Below are 6,830 nucleotides of genomic sequence, written 5' to 3' on the forward strand. Positions count from 1 at the left end.
GTCGTAATGGTAGTGCGTTGTAAAAGTTGCGTTGTAAAGGATGTTCCCCGCTCTCATTATAACGCAACCCCACATATAGATTTGGAAAGTAGGGAAAAGTCGATGGTACGGTCAGCAGTCTGTGGGATCCTATCCAGCATGCTGCGTAGTGCTACTTGGGAAAGAGTGAGAGTGAAGGAAGGTGAGAGCCCTAAAAAAGAATTGTAGGGTCTGCAGGACAGCACTGTCTTCAGGAACGACTTTGTAAAGACCAACATCCTCTGATGTGTTGAAGAGCGAACGATAGGGAGTAGCTGTCTACAGGGTTCACAGAATAATCATCAGACCTCACCAGGCTTTGTAGTACATTCCTGTGGCCAAAGTGGGCCATGCACTTATTCCACTCCCCAATATTCGAATGCGTACCAGTGTCTGTGTCTTTTTTAAAGATAATCTACTCTATCTTGACTTAGTAGTTCTTCACTGGTCATGGTAAGTTATTGTTTCTCAAGGGACTTCGTAATTTTATTGTTACATATTGTTTTATTTATGTTTTACCATTTCTTCTTTTTTTTTGTTGTTTGATTTTCTAGTCATTCTTTTTACAAACTTCCAGAAAGGAAGATCTTGCATGGCATTCTCAAAGTATTTTGCCACTCTAGGTGAGAGACATTTGTTGTGCCTCACTCGTTGTTACACCGATGTTTGAGGGATTCAAGAGTGAAGTCATCAAGCGGCCACCATAGCGATTGCTTGTTTAGCTATGCTAGGAAAGAGCCTTTACTCCTACTGAAAGGCCACTTTGATTCAGGGCTCCAGGCATCAAAGTAGGAATCAAAGAGTTGCTTGCGCTAACAGCCCGTCAAAGGCAAGAACACGTTAGATATAGGGGTGGGCAGAATTTGCGTAATCGCGTTACGCAAATATCCGCAAAATGGTAAAAAATCTCTGCGAACACACAGAAATTCCGCTTACATGCGGAATTGCTTGTTCATAATGCTTCTTTACTGTTCACAATCGCTGTTTGCGTGCTCGGGGGAAATATCTCATGAACACGTATATTGAGCACGCGAACAAGCAAAGAATTTCGCGAAGTCGCGGAACGCAGAATTTTGGGCAATTTCGCGTTCTCCACAGGACGCGAAATTACCCAAATTCCGCAAATTCCGCGAGCGGAACGGAATTTACCCCCAGGCCTAGTTAGGTATCCAGTGCAGGCATAGTTATAAAACTCGCAACTTTGCAAATTTTGTTTTAAAATTTGTTGTAAATTGTTTCCACTTGCCTGATGGGCTGCAAGAGGCAGCACAGGGCCAGTTGCTACTCGGCGGTAGTCCCTGGAAAGAGACCACCTATCTCTGGCACATCTCCTGCCACAATTTCCTACTCTGGAATCATTTCCTGCCAAGTGACATTATTCCTCCTCCTTTCCTACCAAAGTCCTTGTACCCAAGCTCCCCCTCCGACCCTGCCCACCATCCAGGAAGTTCAGTTATTGGCCCAGATCCAGCGCCAGGCTCTCACGCCCATACTTTAAAGTCTGTGGCTTGTCTCCAGTTGGAGAGCATCATACCCGCATGTTGTGAAAGCAGTGGTGGGCTAACATTGTTCACTGATGCAACATAAAGGTTTCCAATTTGTGCAACTTTGCTGATGAAGGTTGTACCTTTGCCCACCCCTATTTGGTTATCCTCCCAATATCAAGTGTGTATGAATTCTCACTACCATCCCCGGCTTGTCATTAAACAATGAGGAAGTGTTCCTAATAGTGCCACTTTTGCCAACTTTCAAAATTCTTAAATCTCTCAAACAAAATCTATATTTTGCAATGTTATCAGATACAAAACAAAAAATGTCCTTACCACTCGGTACTTGTATTCAAAATACTGTCTGTGTCCTGACGCTTTGCTCCCACTTAGCTAAAGATCCAGTTGGCAGAGACAAGGCAGAAGCAAGGACCACAATCCTGTGTATTTAAGCCCAGCTGGAATTCATCAGTGTCAAGATACTCAAGGCGGCCATTTTGTTTTTCTTCAGCTTCTTTCTATATGTCAATTTGCCAGTGTGTGAGCAGGCATTTTGTTGTAAATACAATTTTTCATGTGAAATAAATAAAGACATTGAAGGGTCTCGGGGATCCTGAAATCTGACTACTTTGCCGTGCTCATCTTCATTTCGTTGCCATTGGAGCTACAATGAAGGAGTTCAGGTCCTGGCTGGGTACGTCAACTCAACATATATGTTTTGCAGCACTGTTGCATATGTGTGTAATTGAACTGTATAAGTTGATAGAAAGCGAGGCCCTATTAGAATGGTTAATTGCCTCACTTTTGTATTTGAGGTAATCAAAGTGGAGAACGACTCCAAAATGATTGTGCGGGTCAACATTAATTTATGTGTAATTTTGGAGAAAATAAAGCAAAATACCACAGCATAAATATCAATGGATAAACATGCAAAGACAACCATGAGGCATGTAGGGCCCGATTCACAGAACTAACTTAAGACAAAATCCTAAACTTACTACCATTTTGGTATTCACAGAAGGCACTTACTCATTTTGGTATTCACAGAAGACACTTACTCCTTTCGGTATTCACAGAAGTTAGGAGTCCTAACTTTAGGACTCCTAAACTGAGAAAAATCAAATTTTTAAGACTTTCAGTATTCACAGAAGGCATTTAGGAGTCCTAAAGTTAGGAGTCCTAACTTTACTACTCCTAAACTGAAAAAAATCCTAACTTTTGGTATTCACAGAAGGCATTTAGGAGTCCTACAGTTAGGACTCTTAACTTCTGTGAATACCGAAATGAGTAAGTGCCTTCTGTGAATACCAAAATGGTAGTAAGTTTAGGATTTTGTCTTAAGTTAGTTCTGTGAATCGGGCCCATAGAATCTAGCAAGTGATTTGTTCATTAGCAGCTAAGAATTGTGCACGTAACCTGTCACTCTTTCCCAGGTGTTAATTGAAGAAGCTTCAACAATGGCACGTTAATGTATTTTGATGTAACCATAAAAGTAAGTTGTTCTTTTTAAATATATCCATGCTAAAAGTGTGCTATGTAAATGTTTCGGGAACATTAAGTTACCCCTGCAATATTACATATTACTGATCATACAAATGTATTTTGGAAACTGCAACTCTCATTTGTAAATGAAGTTTGATTTGCAAACTCTGTTCTGCCAACATGGAACATGGACACCATGAATTTAAAGTGTGAAATAAAGCAGGTAACCTTTGCTTGGGATTAGGCATAACAAAAAACAAAACTATTACTAGAAGCAGCTGTTTTGGTTCAATTAAACAAAAGACACACAATTGATGGACTGAATGCAGATCAAATCAAAACATGACCCCCAGTCAAGAGATCTGGGTTAAATCCATCATAATTTTGCTCACTCTGCCACCCCAGTTTAGTCCTGGCCATATGCAAATCAGTCTTGACCCTGCGCCCAATGGGAACAGTCCAGCCCGAACTGCCAAACCAGGTCCTCCCTGGACCAGAAACAAGCATCCTAGGACCGGTTTCGGGGTTTCACCCCTCTTCAGCCAGGATAGCTTGAAACCCCGAAACCGGTCCTAGGATGCTTGTTGACGGTCCAGGGAGGAACTGGCTTGGCAGTTCGGGCTGGGCTGTTCCCATGAGGCAAAGGGTCAAGACTGATTTGCATATGGAAAGGTCTAAACTGGTCTAAACTGGGGTGGCAAGGTGAGAAAAAGAATGATGGATTTAACCCAGATCTCTTGACTGGGGTTGAATGTTTTGATTTGTTCTGCATTCCGTCCATCAATTGTGTGTCTTTTGCTTGGTTCAATAAAGGTCATCAGGATGCAAATGAAATGTAAATTAGAAAATGTGTTCTTCCTCGTCAGGATCAGCTACAGCTGATTAACTAAAGCAGGCGAAGGTAGCAACGCACTTCTGGGTCATCTGAGGGCCAGAATTACTTACAAATGGCGCAACACAGAGCAGCAGCCGAGGTTACGATGCTGCGTTGCCTGCAAGGGAGACAGTAGGGCAGCGCAATACTGTGGTGGTGCTTCTGCTGTCATCCCCGGTGTTGGAGCTCCTTAGGCTGCCTTGCACCTCACACACCCTTGCATCACAGTGCATGATGTGTAGCACAGGTTTTATACTGGAAGGATACCCTTCATGCATAAAATACTGTGCTCAGACATAGTAAAAACACATATACGGCCACATGCATCAATGTTCCCGTTTGAAAATTCTTATTTGCGAAAATTAAGGAATCGCAATTAAGAATTCGCAAACGGCTATGCATTAAAAAATCGAATTTTTTTTGCGATTCCTTAATTTTCCTTAATTGTGATTCACAATTTGCGAATCGCAATTAAGGAATCCCTTTCCATTGATTCCTATGGGCCTAGAGGCCCATAGGAATGAATGTGAAGGCATTCTCATTTTGCGATTCGAAAATAAGGAATCGCAAAATGAGAATGCAATTTCAAGGGTGCAGGGGGGGTCCAATGGACCCCCCCCCTGCACCCCTGAAATGTACCTCAAAGTGCTTTTTTCACACACACATGCCCAAAGGGCATGTGTGTGTTTAAAATGAAACTTTAAAAAATGCACTTTTGTGCATTTTTGAAAGTTTTCGAAAATGACCATGAAGATTAACTTCATGGTAATTTACCACTTCCAATTTGCGAATTCTCAATTTAAAAAAAATCATGCATTGCATTTAAGAAATCGCAAAATTGCAATTTCTTTAATGCAATCAGAATTTGAGAAATCAAAATAAATTGCAATTTCTTAAATTGCGAAAAAGCCAAAAAGGTTAATGCATCCCAAAACAATGAATTGCATTCGCAAACTGCCGATTTTTGCGATTCGTACCGTTTGCGAATGCAATTCAGTTTGATGCATGTGGGCAATAGAGTTTGAAAGGATTTGAGAAAAGAAAATGTTTCTCAAATGTTTTGTCTGGCTCGATGAGGCATATTCTTTTGTTGCAAAGCACTGTCTGGAAATGTTAGATCTGGCTTTGCTTCAAAACCCATGATTGGTTGCACGGGAATTCCCCGGTGCCACCTATGGGACACCCCTTTGATGCAAAGTAATGCAAACCAGCACTTTTGATGACATTGCCCCAGCGCAAAGTGTTGACGAATCTGGCCTTGAACGTTTTCGTTGCTTGTGTTGTCGAGTACCAAAAAATAGTGTGGGACTGTGAACCATATAAGACTTAAGTCTGCACATTGCACACCTTTTTGCCTTTATAAGTCGCAGCACAGGAGACAGCCTGCGAAAGCATCTTGCCATTAGAAACTAATGGAAAAGAGCAATTGGTAAGTGTTGGAAGAGGAGGACAAGCAGGAAGGGAGGGATGACGACAATGACAGAACAATGTTGGTTATTTGAGAAAGAATCCATATAGGGTCATCATATGGTGGCTTTCCTAGCTGCAAACCTAAGTTGACAACTAGGGGCCAGGTTATCAAAAGAATGATTGCAAAAACTAGGGTCAAGTTGAGCACTGCTTGTTTGCTACTAGTCTTTCATTTGTGATGCAACATAGGCACTTATAGGTCACATTGCTAAGTGTCCAGTCACAGGGAGTTGCAGAATGAACTGCCTAATGAAAGTTAATTAGGAAGGTAGCTATTTGGTTTTAAAAAAAAAATCTTTTTATTAACATTGCTCATATCATCATACATTACAGGACAGTATTCATAAAGCATGTGGTAGAATTGCAGTTTAGAATACAGTGTAAGGCCAGTCAGTCAGTCAGTCAAAAATTCTTTATTTCGATTAATTAAAATCATAAAAGACAATAGAAGGAACATGAGCCTCCACACAGTAAAAAACATTTAAAAGAAAAAGAGCATTACATTTTTACAATTCATAAATGCAATGTCTAAAAATCAATAAATAGCTAATATACAATCTAAAAAGACCCTTAACCAGCGGCTATAAAGTGCATCATTTGGTAGTTCAAGTTAAAACCATGATCCCCTTTTGATCCCACTGCATTATTACATTTAGAGGAGTCTTCTTTTGTTTATCCGGGCCGCGGCCACCAAACAGTGTAAGGCATTTGAAGGCACAAGCGGGGCATACAACTGTTCCCTGACCCTCCCCCCAGTGCCCTGTATTTCCGCCAAGGCCCCCAAATTTTCTTCCATTTCTTAGTGCAGCCTCTGCTCTTATAAATAGTTCCCTCGGCCCTCTGGCACCAATCTAGGTCGCGCATCCATTGGTCCACTGTGGAGGTGTCTGCGACCCCCAGCCACTCGCTATGTTCCTTTTTGCCACCCCGGCTGCCAATGCCACCCAGATCTCATTATATCTAGACCAGTCCGTGTCGTTCTCGATCATTAGCAGCAACCGCCTGGGCTCTGAAGGTAGCTATTTGTGACTTCTTATGAAAAGCCACAATCAAAGGGAAGAGGTCTGCAAGGAACATCAGAACCCCAGCACTTTTTGGCATTGCTAAATGGCAAAATATTTTAACAGTTGCCAATGCTTTTTAAAAGAACCAGTGCTGCTTTTTTCTTTTAAAAAAGCTTCCTTCTGGGAAAACAAGAGTGGGAGTAGGCCCCTGGACCGCTGCCTCTTCCTCCTTGTGTTGCTGATTGAATTCATAAATTCCATTGGGACACATTGCAACTCCCAATTAGGAGGCAATGTCCCTGTGACGCCCACCCTAACTGAGGTTCAGAATGGATTGCAAAACCATTTTGCAAATCAGAACCGTTTTTGCAGTCATAAACACTGTGGGGCAGATTTACAAGCCCCTTGCGCCGCTTTTACGCCGCCGTTGCGCCACTTTTGTGACGCAGTGGTGGCGCAAAAGATGCGCCATGGTGCGGGGTATTTACAACGTGA

The sequence above is a fragment of the Lissotriton helveticus genome, chromosome 7, assembly GCF_964261635.1.
Source record: "Lissotriton helveticus chromosome 7, aLisHel1.1, whole genome shotgun sequence".
In the NCBI taxonomy this organism is placed as follows: domain Eukaryota; kingdom Metazoa; phylum Chordata; class Amphibia; order Caudata; family Salamandridae; genus Lissotriton; species Lissotriton helveticus.